Here is a 15,011-nt window from a genome sequence, read left to right on the forward strand (position 1 = left end):
GCTGCGGATAACAACACGGATTTCGTATCTCGCTGTAAATTCCACAACACGAACACTGCGGATACAGTTCTCATATGGCTGCCAAGAAGCATACAAATTGAGCATTATCTGCTCTTTCGATCTGTTTCACATATGATCGATTTATTTTTGTGCGTGCCTTTTTCCATTTGCAAGAATCAACGTCTTCAATACAGCTCTGCTGTCTCTCCCGCTTGCGATGCCTGATCGCTAATGTTTTGATTGCCGATGAGTTCATCCAATATGGGACAGAAAATAGACAAACTAAATTGATGAGCAAGGCTGATCATGTCGCAGACCCACCTGATTTTCCTTGCTCCCGTGCTTCACGTCGTCTACACTAGGTGGCCTCATAACACTGGTTCTCTGTACTGCCCTCGTAATATAGTGAAAGCTTGTCTTTAGTTCATTGTAATCTTGACGCTGGCTGTTGGTCGATTTCTCTGGACAAGACGGCAGGCAATGATGACGATACTGGAAACCATGCCGGCACAGTGTATTGGAGAAGCGGAAGTCAATTTAGCATCGTGACAGGTGGTATACCGAAGTTACACTCGCAGCGTCCGGTTCGCTACATTTAAACGGTTGAGCGATCTGCTCCGATAAACCCTGCAGAATTGTCCTTTCCACCACTGTATTTTCGGAGCCAGAACCCCGTATCGAACCAAGGACCTTTAGTTGAACGTCGTCTCACGGACGACTTTCAGCTGGTTAGCGTTGAACGTGGTTGCTCTCCATATTCGTGAAATAGGATGAAAGTGCCTGGTGCAAATTAGATCCAAAATCTCCACAGTGACAGCAGAACTTCAGTTTGGCCTAGTTGGTGTTTACTGCATATCATATCGACAGGCAGGTTTGGAGTCCCCTTTGTCTTTTCAGCCACTTTTAAGCTGGTGCGGCTCTGCCCCCGCACCTCCCGTGATCCTAAAGGAAGGCAAGGCTGTGGCAAGAGCTCCACCAAGCCGTATGCAAAATGCAATGTAGGAGTTGTGTACGAAATCCCCCTGGCGTGTGGCAAGTCCTACATAGGGCAGACAGGACGATGCCTGAATGATTAGCCAGGGAACATGAACAAAAGTTAACTAAAGATGAATTGGCACACTTGCCTGCGCACTGCAATGCATATTGCTGTGCACCTCTATTTAAGGAGATAAAGATTCTGGGGAGAAGCCACGGCCAGACTGCACGCAAACTGATGGAGGCTTGTCACACAAAAAAGAAAAGCCAAGACTGTGTTAGTGACCCCTCCATTAGGTTGTTTCAATCGGGAATAGAATTTTGTGATAATTGGTTGCCACGCTTAGCTGATGAGTGTTCCTGTTTGCTGCGATCTGTGCATGTTCTATATGTCTATATATGCCCACGGGCTACCGTGAATAAAACAGTTGAAAGATACCGCCCGTCTTGTTTATGTGTTCTCTCCCGCTGTCCCCGTCTTTATTCGCGGTCAATATGATATCCACAGTCACAGGCTTAATACAAAAGAAAGCAACGGCAGGAACCTGGCTCCAAAAGGTTTAGACAGAGTATTTCCTTTAGCGTGCATTTCATACGCCACGTGTTGGCAGTCACGCTTTAAAACGCACTCTCCTTCCTTGCAAAATGTTTTTTGTACTATTAATATTGTCACGTGGTGGTGAAGTTAAGAACACAGTGGCAATACTGTGAAAGGCAAAACTAGATTTTATTGGGCGAACCTGTGCCCACAAAAGAGGCTACACTTATAGCACAACGAAAGCGGCGAACACAGTCGGCGATCGTCGAAAATCTGATCAGCAGGTCAAGCGCGTCGGATTTTACAGATCAGCCGTCAAATGTTCCAGAGTAACCACTGAGACCCGCGTGTGTTCCACAAAGTTCTACACTATTCGGGTCAGGTGATGAAATCAGATAACATAAGGTTCGGCGACAACAAACAGCGGATAGAAGCATCGATAACTTTCCAGAAACTTCGGATACATGCAGGCGCGTCCCACGCTGTGCGATTACATTTGTTAAGCGGCGAAACGTGGTTGCCCGATAAAGATAAGTACACGTGTCAATACCCCCCTCTTAAGAAGCATCGTCCCGATGCTACAAATATAAGAGGACGAAACACAAAAGGACACTTATTAAACATAAGTAACAAAACGAAAAGAAACAAAGTCCATAGGTCAGTTACGCGAAGCCCCAAAGTTCATTAACGCTGGTAGTACGGCTTGAGTCGCACAACGTGGACTATTTCAGGTCGTGAGCGGCGCCGCTGTGATAGCGAAATGCCGTCTGGCACGACCTCATAGTCCAGTGCGCCAATACGTCGGATAATCTTGTACGGTCCGAAATAGCGACGAAAAAGCTTCTCGCTCAATCCTCGTCGGCGTATAGGGGTCCAAACGCAAACGCGGTCACCGGGCTGGTACTCGACGAAGCGTCGTCAGAGGTTATAGTGTCGGCTGTCGGTCCTCTGCTGGTTCTTGATCTGCAGGCGGGCGAGCTGTCGGGCTTCTTCGGCGCGCTGGAGATAGGTAGCGACGTCAAGATTTTCCTCGTCAGTGACGTGCGGCAGCATGGCGTCGAGCGTCGTCGTCGGGTTCCTGCCGTAAACCAGCTTAAATGGCGTGATCTGTGTTGTTTCTTGCACCGCCGTGTTGTAAGCGAAGGTTACATACGGCAGGACCGCGTCCCACGTCTTGTGCTCAACGTCGACGTATATCGCTAGCATGTCGGCGAGGGTCTTGTTCAGGCACTCCGTGAGACCATTCGTTTGCGGATGGTAGGCAGTTGTCCTCCTGTGGCTTGTCTGGCTATATTGCAGAATGGCTTGGGTGAGCTCTGCTGTAAAAGCCGTTCCTCTGTCGGTGATGAGGACTTTTAGGGCACCATGTAGCAGCAGGATGTTCTCGACGAAAAATTTCGCCACTTCGCTGCGCTGCCTTTCGGTAGAGCTTTAGTTTCAGCGAAGCGGGTGAGATAGTCCGTCGCCACGACGATCCACTTATTCCCGGATGTTGACGTCGGAAACGGCCCCAACAAATCCATCCCAATCTGCTGGAATGGTCGACGAGGAGGTTCGATCGGCTGTAGTAACCCTGCTGGCCTTGTCGGCGGTGTCCTGCGTCGTTGACAGTCTCGGCATGTCTTGACGTAACGAGCGACGTCGGCGGTCAGACGCGGCCAGTAATACCTTTCCTGTATCCTCGACAGCGTCCGGGAGAATCCTAGGTGCCCAACGGTAGGATTGTCGTGTAAGGCGTGCAGTACTTCTGGACGCAGCGCCGACGGAACAACAAGAAGGTAGTTGGCGCGGACTGGTGAGAAGTTCTTCTTCACGAGTAGGTTGTTTTGAAGCGTGAACGCAGATAATCCACGCTTAAATGCCCTAGGGACAGCGTCGGTGTGCCCTTCCAAATACTCCACTAGGGCTTTTAGCTCCGGGTCCCCTCGTTGTTGTTCGGCGATGTCTTCCGCGCTTATTATTCCAAGGAAGGCGTCCTCATCCTCGTCATCTTGCGGCGGTGGGTCAATGGGGGCGCGTGATAGGCAATCGGCATCTGAGTGTTTTCGTCCGGACTTGTATGTTACAGTGATGTCGTATTCTTCTAGTCTGAGGCTCCACCGTGCGAGCCGTCCTGAAGGGTCCTTTAAGTTAGCTAGCCAACACAACGCGTGATGGTCGCTTACCACTTTGAATGGCCTGCCATAGAGGTAAGGGCGAAATTTCGCTGTAGCCCAAACGATGGCGAGGCATTCTTTCTCGGTTGTAGAATGATTGCCTTCCGCTTTTGACAACGACCGGCTAGCGTAAGCTATCACGTGTTCATGTCCATCTTTTCTCTGGACTAGGACGGCGCCGAGGCCTAGGCTACTGGCGTCAGTGTGTATTTCGGTATCGGCGTGCTCGTCGAAGTGCGCAAGTACGGGCGGCGACTGCATGAGTCGTTTGAGTTCTTGAAATGCGTCGGCCTGCGGCGTGTCCCACTTGAACTCGACGTCACATTTAGTTAGCTTTGTCAGCAGCTCAGCGACGCGTGAAAAGTCCTTGACAAATCGCCTGTAGTAGGCGCACATGCCAAGAAATCTACGCACTGCCTTCTTGTCGATGGGCTGCGGGAACTTTGCAATGGCAGCTGTCTTCTGCGGGTCGGGGCGGACTCCAGACTTGCTGATAACGTGGCCTAGGAACAGAAGCTCATCGTAAGCGAAGCGGCACTTTTCTGGCTTCAGAGTGAGCCCTGATGACTTGATGGCATCTAGTACTGTTGCAAGCCGCCTAAGGTGATCGTCGAAATTTCCGGCGAAGGCAACGACGTCATCCAAGTAAACGAGACAGGTCTGCCACTTCAGTCCTGCTTAAACCGTGTCCATCACGCGTTGGAACGTTGCAGGCGCCGAGCACAGTCCAAATGGCATAACCTTGAACTCGTAGAGGCCGTCTGGGGTGATGAAGGCGGTCTTTTCGCGATCTCTTTCGTCGACTTCTATTTGCCAATAGCCAGACTTGAGGTCCATGGACGAGAAGTATTTAGCGTTGCAGAGCCGATCCAATGCGTCGTCTATCCGTGGAAGGGGGTATACGTCCTTCTTCGTGAAATTGTTCAGACGACGATAATCGACGCAGAAACGTAGGGTTCCGTCCTTTTTCTTCACCAGGACAACAGGGGATGCCCACGGGCTTTTCGACGGCTGGATGATGTCGCCGCGCAGCATTTCGTCGACTTGTTCTCTTATAGCTTCACGTTCTCGCGGTGAAACTCGGTAAGGGCTCTGGCGCAGTGGTCGAGCGCACTCCTCGGTGATTATGCGATGCTTGGCGACTGGTGTTTGTCGAATCCTCGATGACGTCGAAAAGCAGCCTTTGTATCGTCGGAGCAGACTTCTGAGCTGCTGTTGCTTAATCACGGGGAGACCTGGATTAATGTCGTAGTCTGGTTCGGGAACCATAGTCGTCGGGGTAGATGCGGCGGAATCTGAGAGGACAAACGCGTTGCTGGTTTTCAGAATTTCCTCGATGTACGCGATCGTCGTGCCCTTGTTGATGTGCTTGAACTCCCGGCTGAAGTTTGTCAGCAACACTTCAGTTTTCCCTCTATGCAGTCGAGCGATCCCTCTTGCGACGCAAATTTCACGATCTAGCAGTAGACGTTGGTCGCCTTCGATGACGCCTTCTACGTCAGCAGCTGTTTCGGTGCCGACCGATATAACAATGCTGGAGCGAGGCGGGATGCTCACTTGATCTTCGAGCACACTCAAGGCGTGGTGACTACGAGGGCTCTCTGGCGGCATCGCTTTATCTTCCGACAGCGTTATTGACTTCGACTTCAGGTCGATGATTGCGCCGTGTTGGTCCAGGAAGTCCATACCGAGAATGACGTCTCGTGAACACTGTTGGAGGATAACGAAGGTGGCAGGGTAAGTCCGGTCATGAATGGTTATTCTTGCCGTGCAGATTCCAGTCGGCGTGATGAGGTATCCTCCAGCGGTCCGAATTTGAGGGCCTTCCCATGCGGTCTTAACTTTCTTCAACTGGGCGGCGATGTGTCGACTCATTACGGAATAATCAGCCCCTGTGTCCACTAAGGCGGTAACTGCGTGGCCGTCCAGAAGCACCTCAAGGTCGGTGGTTCTTTCTCTGGCGTTGCAGTTAGGTCTTGGCGTCGGATCACGGCTGCGTCGCGTTGACCTGTGGCTGGTATGTGACGTCGTCAGGTCGTCTTTCGTCGTCGCATTCTTTCTTTCCAGACTTCGTCGGGACGGCGGTGTGTCGTTATGTCGTCGAGGTAGTTTCTTCGGCGTCTTCGTCGGCGGCGGAGGGTCTTCGTCAGTTCGACGGACAGCAACCGCACCTCCATCGGTTGCTGCTTTTAGTTTTCCGGATATGGGCTCGCTGACCGGCCCCGGGCTGGGCCAGTGAATGGTCGGCGCTCCGGCGACAGGTAGCGGCCTGGTGATGGCGAACGCGACGGTCGTCGAGAGCTCCACTGAGTAGCCGCGAGGTAGTCAGCGATATCGCGAGGGCGTTCACCTTGCTGCGGGCGCGGAGCGTTGACGGCGAAACCTCGCAGTCCCATCTCCCGGTATGGACATCGTCGGTAGACGTGACCCGCTTCTCCGCAGTGGTAGCACAGCGGGTGGTGGTCAGGAGCGCGCCATACGTCTGTCTTCCTCGGGTACCGGCGCTGGGCGACGAGTGGGCGTGCTGGCGGCGGGGGTGGTTGACGGAATTGCGGCGTTACAGGGCCCTGGCGCGGTCGCGGAGGAGGACCTTGACGGCGTGCGATGGCGGCGTAGGTCATCGCTTCTGGCTGGGGTTGCGGTAATTGAGGTTGCACCTCCGGAACACCAAGCGACCGCTGAACCTCATCTTTGACGATGTCAGCGATCGAGGCCACTTGAGGCTGCGACGACGGGAAGATCTTCTGAAGGTCCTCTCGTACGACTGCCCTGATAGCCTCGCGCGGGTCATCGGAGGCCAGCGATTGAACGCCGGCATAGTTTGTAGAGTTGGTGCGGCGGTCGAATTGCCGGTTTCGCATCTCGAGTGTCTTCTCGATGCTAGTGGCCTCGCGAAGAAACTCGTCGACGGTCTTCGGTGGGCTTCGTACCATACCGGCGAAAAGTTCCTCCTTTACACCACGCATCAGTACCCGGACTTTCTTTTCCTCGGACATTTCCGGGTCGGCGTGGCGGAATAGGCGGCTCATTTCTTCCGTAAAGATGGCAACGTTCTCGTTTGGTAGCTGCACTCGGGCGTCCAGCATAGCTTCAGCCCTTTCCTTGCGCACGACGCTTTTAAAGGTGCGCAGGAAGCCGCTACGGAACAGGTCCCACGTTGTCAAGGTCGATTCCCTGTTCTCAAACCAAGTTCTGGCGGCGTCTTCTAAGGCGAAGTAGACATGCCGCAGCTTGTCGTAGGAGTCCCAGTTGTTGAACGTCGCGATGCGTTCGTAGGTCTCCAGCCATGATTCCGGGTCTTCAGTCGCTGCTCCATGGAAGGTTGGTGGGTCCCGAGGTTGTTGTAGGATAACGGGGGACGCAGGGGCAGCCATTCGGGTTGTTTTGACCCCGATCTTCTTTGTCGACTCAGGTAGAAGTCCGTGCTCTGGGGGCAGTCCTTGCAGCCTGCGGCTAGCACGCTGGTCTTGGGCTATGTTGGTTTTGTCCTCGGGCTTCGGGCTTGGATCGCGGCTTTGCGGTGGCGTTCGGTACATGAACGCACTAGCACCTCCGCCAGATGTCACGTGGTAGTGACGTTAAGAACATAGTGGCAATACTGTGAAAGGCAAAACTAGATTTTATTGGGCGAACCTGTGCCCACAAAAGAGGCTACACTTATAGCACAACGAAAGCGGCGAACACAGTCGGCGATCGTCGAAAATCTGATCAGCAGGTCAAGCGCGTCGGATTTTACAGATCCGTCGTCAAATGTTCCAGAGTAACCACTGAGACCCGCGTGTGTTCCACAAAGTTCTACACTATTCGGGTCAGGTGATAAAATCAGATAACATAAGGTTCGGCGCCAACAAACAGCGGATAGAAGCATCGATAACTTTCCAGAAACTTCGGATACATGCAGGCGCGTCCCACGCTGTGCGATTACATTTGTTAGGCGGCGAAACGTGGTTGCCCGATAAAGATAAGTACACGTGTCAATATATAATGTAACTACACTTACCACGTCAATCCTCGCATCCTCCATCACGCATGTTATTTACCAAATAGGCTACTTCTTGTTCGTACAATTATCTATGCAGCATATATCTTTGGTATCATCAGTTTTCTCAAAAGATTGTGGTCTTTATATATATATATATATATATATATATATATATATATATATATATATATATATATATATGTATATATATATATATATATATTTATTTATTTATTTTTTTGTATATATATCGGATTACTGATCTGGGGAGGCAAAGGAGAATGGAGGGTCTAATAATTAACATGCAGAAAACTAATGTTTAACAGTCTCGGAAGAGAACAGCAGTTTACGATAGGTAGCGAGGCCCGGGAAGTGTTACTGGAATGCTTCTACTTAGGGCAGGTAGTGACGGCGGATCCGGATCATTAGACTGAAATAATCAGAAGAATAAGAATGGGTTGGGGTGCGTTTGGCATGCACTCTCAGATCATGAACAGCAGGTTGCCATTATCCCTCAAGAGAAAAGTGTATAATAGCTGTGTGTTGCCAGTACTCACGTACGGGGCAGAAACCTGGAGGCTTATGAAAAGGGTTCTACATGAATTGAGGACGACGCAACGAGCTATGGAAAGAAGAATGATGGGTGTAACGTTAAGGGATAAGAAAAGAGCAGATCGGGTGAGGGAACAAACGCGAGTTAATGACATCTTAGTTGAAATCAAGAAAAAGAAATGGGCATGGGCATGACATGTAATGAGGAGGGAAGATAACGGAGGGACTTTAAGGGTTACGGACTGGATTCCAAGGGAAGGAAAGCGTAGCAGGGGCCGGCAGAAAGTTAGGTGGGCGGATGATATTAAGAAGTTTGCAGGGACGACATGGCCACAATTAGTACATGAGCGGGGTAGTTGGATAAGTATGGGAGAGGCCTTTGCCCTGCAGTAGGCGTAACTAGGCTGATGATATATATAGATATATATATATATATATATATATATATATATATATATATATCTGTGTGTGTGTATTTCACAAGCTTCCCGAAGAGATAACGGAGCTTCCTTAAAGTGAAAAATTAAAGTTCATGACGCAGTAAATTATGTTTGCATAATATTTTTGCGAAGCTGCTATTATATACATCATGAAGGAGGCTTATTAGACGACGAACCGATGACGGATAGAGAGTTTCACCGAGCACAGTCACTAAGCACGAGCATCTGCGGCACGCGACGCTGTTGGTAATCCTGCTGACTACGTTCATGCTTTCTTCTTCATTACAATGGCCCCATCAGGAAAAAGGAGCCATCCTGGCGACTTAGTCGGAAGAGGATGCAGAATCATGAGAGGGCTTGAGCCGCTGGACGTGGACGACTTCCCTGTTACGACGACGCGTGTCAGACGGCAAGCAGTGTGAGTGGCTCTATTAGGTAGTTGACGGGAGAAGTTCACTGCAGAAAGCGGTATGGTCTAACGTATTTAGGAAGAAGTTTTGAAGGGAGACCTAGTGTGCTGGTCGGTACGGACAACAAACAAGGGTTGCCGGTAGAAAAGTAGGAGTCAAGTTGCGAGCATCGTGTTATGATTTGTGGCGATTCTTATCGTCCAAAGTGAAGCGGCGGACCAACTGATATTCTTCAGCTTGGCTTACGGCGTCCAAGATTGGCTGGCATTCTGATGGGTCCGGGTGGTAGGGCAGAATGGTATCAATGGTATGGGATGGATGACGGCCTTAAAGAAGATAGAAGGGGGAGAAACCGGTAGTGACAGGCGTTGCGATAGTGTAGGCGTACGTGACGTACGGAAATAGGTTCCAATTGCAGTGGTCGGATACGACGTACGTAGCGAGCATGTCACGAAGGGTGCGATTAAAGCGTTCCGTGACACCATTGGTTTGCGGGTGGTAGGCGGTGCATGTGGAACGAACGCTAGCGCATTCAGCAAGCAATTTTACAATGACTTCCGACAGGAAGGCGTGGACTCGGTCATTGTGGAGTTCACGAGGGCCTACATGACGAAGCACAATGCGGCGCAGTATAAAAGTGGCAATTTCCTGCGCTCTAGCAGCTGGCAGGGCAGTAGTATCTGCATAGCATGTTAAACGGTCGACGTGAAATATATTCCACTGGTTGCCGGACGTAGACAAAGGAAGTGGCACAGACACGATCAAAAGGTGTAGAAGGGCATGGCAAGGGGTGGAGTTAACTGGCTCGGAGGTAGGTGGCGATTTCCTTCGTTGATATTTGTGGCAAGAGTGGGCAAAGTTCCTAGCGAATGCGTACGTTCTCCGCCAGTAGTAACGTTGCCGAAGTCGCTCATACGTCTTGAAAACACCGGCGTGGCCACACTTGAGGTCGGGTTGGAAAGAGGCACAGATCTGTGATCTCAAGGCTCTCGGGATAACGAACAGCCACGTACGTCCCTCTGGTGCATTGTGGCGTCGGTACAGGAGCTGATCACGGAACTTGAGGAAGTTGCCGCCAACTGAGGAACTTGGCGCTGAAGTTTTCGAGAGGGTGGAATTGTTGAGGTATGCGAGAGAAACTCGAAAACGGATTCAATTCAGGGGCATTGTGCTGTTTGGGAGCCATAGTGCCAAAGTCAAGAGGAAACAACGTTCGTTCACAGGGGGACTCACGACTGGCCTCTAACGAGAGTGATGAGCGGGAAAGAGCATACACGTCGGACTGCTTCTGCCCGGAACTATACACCACGCGTATGTCGTACTCCTGCAATCGCAGGGCCCAGCAAGCGAGGCGGCCAGATGCGTCTTTTAAATTCGATAGCCACGACCGCTCATGATGGTCGGTCACTACGTCGAAAGAGCGGCCATCTAAATAAGGGCCAAGCCCTCCTTCTCCCTGACGCCGTAATTGCCCTCTGCCTTCGTCAGCGTGCGGCTCGCAAAAGCTGCGACGTATTTTGCCTGACCAGGATGACGCTGTGCGAGAACCGCACCTTGGCCTACACCACTGTAGGTATATACTTCAGTAGGCGCTTGAGGGCCAAAGTGCCGGAGAATGTGTGGTGTCGTGAAAAGACGGCACAAGTTGGTGAACGCATGGTCGCAGGCAGGGGACCACGATGAGAGGTCCTTGGCGCCACGAAGCTGTTACGTGCAGGGGTGGTAGTATCGATGCAAAAGTTAGAACGAAGCGCCGGAAATAAGAGCATATGCCGATGAGACTGCAAAGTTATTTCAATGTAGGGGCCCTAGAAAGCGCAGGGACGGTTCCCGATTTCTCGGGATCCGGAAGAATGTCATCTATGTACACAATGGTATAGAGGATCGTCAACCTGCGCGCGGCAAAGCGACATTTCTTGAGATTATACTGCAGATCGGCGTTGGTTAGGGAACTGAGCCCGTGCTGAAAACTGCGCAGGTGTGTTGCGAAATCAGGGGCGAACACCGCGATGACCGTGAAGGTAACATAAATATATCCTCCATATAGGGCCACACAAAACGTTACCCGTCATCATTTCGAATGTAGCAGGCGCGTTGCAAACTCCGAAAGGCATGAAGGCGAGCTCATATAGACCATCTGTGTAACAAAGCAGTTCTTGCGCGATCGGCCTCTGCCATCGGTACCTGCCAGCAGCCTGATGGCAAGTCCAATGAAGCGAAGAACTCAGCTCCTTGTAAACAGTACAAAACATAATCAATGCGCAGCAATGGGGTAAACATCTTTCAGCGTGATCTTGTTTAAGCACCTACAATCCACACAGTAGCCTATGGAACCGTCTTTCTTTATGACAAGTACCACAGGAGAAGCCCATGGGCTATGTGAAGGTTTAATCACGCCTCGACTCAGCATGTCGACCTGGTTGGCAATGACGCGGCGTTCTGCAGCGGATACGCGATGCGGACTGTGGCGCAGCGGTGAATGGCAGCCAGTGTCGATGTAGTGTTCGACTGTTGATGTGCGGCCTAAGACTGCTTGTGCGATGCCGAAGGAAGTTCGGAAGTGATGCAGAATGGTCAGAAGTTAGGATGACTGTGAGGGTCTCAGATATTTGACGATGAATGGACTGAAAACATCCGTAGATGTTGCATCATTAGCAGAGACGGCGCTCAGATCAAGGACGGCCCTAGGGGACGCCTCATCGGGAACGGATAAAATCTGCATAGAATCGATGGTCTCGACGTAGCCAAGGCATTCGTGACGAAGCAATGTGAGCAGGGATGAAAGCGTGTTATAAAGGCGCATTGTGCTGAAACCAGCGGCGAGGTCAAGAGTAGAAAAAGGCAGAAGGGCTTTTAGGGCAACGAAGGGGTTGGACGGCGTGAAGAAGACCGTTCCATCTTACACAGCACTATATGGTACAAGTGCTAACGAGCAAGGTGGTATATTGGTGTCTTCCTTGACAAGATTAGCAGAAGAATGAGGATCAATGAAGATGAGGTCACTGAGCTGGGTGAATTCAACCTCAGCGCGAGCAAAATCAAGTATAGTGTTGTGGGAAGCGAGAAAATCCCATCCTAGAATAATTGCGTGGGAGCACGATGAGAGCACTACAAATTCAATAGTGTACATAACGTCTTGAATCAGGACATGAACTGTCGAACTCTACAGGGTGCGGTTGGTTCAACGGGTTGAGCACTTGCAATCCGAAGGGACAATACAGAAAGAGGCGTCTTTACCTCACGAAGTGAATGGCAAAATCTTTCATCGATAAGAGAAACAGCTGCGCCGGTATCAAAAAAAGTGACTGTAGTGACACATGCGACAAACACGTCAATACCATTAGCAGGTAAGGAACGAGGACTTTGGCATTTCGAAACTTGCGTAGTTCCTGCCTCGGGAACTGCGCCGTCTAGTTTCCCTCGTTGTTAGAAACGGGCCGTCAACGCATCGGTGAAAGCGACCGCCGACTTGGGGATGTCGAGCGGCGAGGGTCGAAGAGAGGACGATCAGTCAGAGTACGAGATGGCGGTGGGTCAGATGGAGTGTAACTCATATCGGAGTGGGCCAGATAACGAAGTGCCCGGAGATGATTGTCGACTGTTTGCACCCGGCGGTAGAACCTTGCGACCTGTCCGGGATACCTACATACAAAGCATATAGGCCGATTATCGTGCGTGTGCCCCGGGTTGGCCAAAGTAGCGCCGGTTCAGGAGTTGGGAGAAGAAGGGCGGTACACGGGCTGCTGGAAGGAGCGTATTGGCTCTTGGCGTGGCGTGGCAGCTACCACAGCGTAAGTTAGCGGAGCGGCCACAAGCGGGTGCTGGGGAACAACCGGTAGTGCGTCAGCGACTTCTCCTTCAATGACGTTGCGCAGAGCAGCTGGCAAAGGGCTAGGATGCAGCTGGGTGAAGCGTACCAGGGAAAGCTGTTGCGCAACTTGTTCGCGGACGAAGGCTACGATCTGAGTTATCAGCGATGCCTGATCGGAACCAACGGCCAGGCTGGACATCAACGCACCAGTTGTAGGAGGAGGCCTCGTCAAAGCTCGCCGTTTGCGTAGCTCCGACAGAGGGTGATAACGTCGGCAGCAGCGTTCAGCTTCTTGGCCAGTAGCATTTGGAAAGCGTCATCATCGATTCCTTTCATGATATGCCTAATCCAGTCCGCTTCCGATATGGTGGCATTGACGCGTTCACATAGATAAACAACGTCCTCTACGTAGCTGGTGAATGTTTCACCCGAGTCGTGTTCGTGGGTGCGCCAACGCTGCTGGGCTCGGAGTTTGCGGACGGCTGGACGGTTAGATAGTTAAATACTTCTCTAAGCGTCACCTTGAGCGTAGGACACGTTCGGAAATCAGCCTCATGGTTCTTGAACCAGACGGTTGGCCGCGCCCGAAATGCAGAAAACTACGTTGGTTAGCTTGGTCGAGCCATTCTATTTGTTGTGAGCGCTCAAGCGCTCTTAGGACAAAAGCCATTCTTCAACTTTGTTGTACGTCCCGCTTAAGATAGCAAGATCCTACTGGCGAATAGCGCCACAGCAGAGAACAGGCGGCGACGGGAGCGTCTGCTGGTCGGTGTCTGGCTTGGCGGAAGGTGGCGTCCAAGTGCGGAGTTCCAGAATAGTAAAAGTGAAAGATGCCCAGCACGTCTACCAATTAAAAAGGAGGTTGATTAGGCGACGGACCGATGACGGGTAGAGCGCTTCACCGAGCAAAATCTCTAAGCTCGCGCATCTACGGCACGCGATGCTGTTGTCAATCCTGCTGCCTGCGTTCATGATATTTGTAATATGTTGCGAGCTGCTGAAATAAAGATGTATGTATGTATGTATGTATGTATGCATGTATGTATGCATGTACGTACGTATGTATGTATGTATGTATGTATGTATGTATGTATGTATGTATGTATGTATGTATGTATGTATGTATGGATGGATGGATGGATGGATGGATCAATGTAAGCGTGCGTGTTAGAAAAAGCTGTGCAGACACGGTCGCAAGTACACAGAAACTAGCAACGCAAACGCCAGTGTATTCTGAGGCACCTGCACAGATTTCATCGACAAATTATTGTACCAGACATGTATATAGAATTGCTCAGAAAATAAAGTTGAGGAACATAGTGCTGGTAATCATCAAAAGGAGTACACAATATATGTAAAATTCATAAGATACATAAAATTCAATATTTGTCGTATGCAGCACAATAATAACCATACTTCAGTGATTACGTATAAGTGCCAATAAGTAAGGAAAAGCTACGTACATTTCTTTTGCAGACAACTTACATCTATGGCGCCTCAACTCAGTGTGTTTTCAGAGGAACGACAACCTTCCAAATGTAACAGGGAAGCTAGAACGTGTACAAAAAACTGTGCACTCACTGATCACTCCACACGACGGACCCAACAAGCACGTTTCTCGAAGGCAACGAGAAAAACCCACCTCTCGCACACATGTGTATCTTGCGCAGAAGCGTCGTCTTCACATTTAAGCCTTGCAATGAATGGGCGAGTCGCAAGTGCTGATACATAAGGATTCATTCAAATCTGATCCATGGTTCGTTTTCGCGGAGTAACTTCAATGGCAAGGGCGGCTCTTTCAGATCCTTTATGAAATGCGAAGAAATATAGACAGGCAATTTCAGCTCACAAGGCTCTACGGGTATATTTTCTGACGTTTGTTTACCTTCCGTCTCTCTAGAACAAATAAATGCGATATCTTGAAAAACTTGCAGCCTAAAAGACGGAAGCAGGAGGATAACAGATAGTAGAGTCTGGGCATAGAGTAGTAGAAATTGTTTTGGAAAAAAATATGCTATTTATTATGTATGACGATTGAGCTTCACTCACGTGTATTTGCCGCCGTGTAGTCCGACTCTCGACGAGTGTGCTTCGGCCGCAGAATTAGATAGCATTGAGAGTGCATATTTATTCCCTTGACAAAATTG

General features: G+C 50.4%; 1 long non-coding RNA gene across 1 annotated transcript in view; it reads right to left on the reverse strand.

The window, feature by feature from the left end:
• The window catches only part of LOC129385895 (uncharacterized), a 49,032-nt gene extending 34,534 nt beyond the window's left edge, over positions 1-14,498 (reverse strand). The window contains exon 1 of the long non-coding RNA XR_008613380.1: positions 14,328-14,498. This is a non-coding gene — a long non-coding RNA (uncharacterized lncRNA). The remainder of the gene's footprint in view (positions 1-14,327) is intronic.
• Between the last annotated feature and the right edge of the window lie 513 nt (positions 14,499-15,011).

Source organism: Dermacentor andersoni, chromosome 7, assembly GCF_023375885.2.
Source record: "Dermacentor andersoni chromosome 7, qqDerAnde1_hic_scaffold, whole genome shotgun sequence".
Lineage (NCBI taxonomy): Eukaryota > Metazoa > Arthropoda > Arachnida > Ixodida > Ixodidae > Dermacentor > Dermacentor andersoni.